Source organism: Trichechus manatus, unplaced genomic scaffold (genome assembly GCF_000243295.1).
Source record: "Trichechus manatus latirostris isolate Lorelei unplaced genomic scaffold, TriManLat1.0 scaffold00088, whole genome shotgun sequence".
NCBI classification, from domain to species: domain Eukaryota; kingdom Metazoa; phylum Chordata; class Mammalia; order Sirenia; family Trichechidae; genus Trichechus; species Trichechus manatus.
In genome coordinates this window covers 6,531,523-6,531,824 of record NW_004444024.1, presented here as the reverse complement: position 1 = coordinate 6,531,824, position 302 = coordinate 6,531,523, and positions in this window count along the sequence as shown.

Below are 302 nucleotides of genomic sequence, written 5' to 3'. Positions count from 1 at the left end.
CGGCTACCACCACTGACTGCTCTGACAGGGATCACAATAGAGGGTCCCAGACAGAGCTGGAGAAAAATGTAGAACAAAATTCTAACCGCAAAAAAAGACCAGAATTAGTGGCCTGACAGAGACTGGAGAAACCCCAAGAGTATGGCCCCTGGACACCCTTTTAGCTCAGTAATGAAATCACTCCTGAGTTTCACCCTTCAGCCAAATATTAGACAGGCTCATAAAACAACACGAGATTAAAGGGGCACACCATCCCAGGGGCAAGGACTAGAAGGCAGGAGGGGACAGGAAAGCTGGTAATA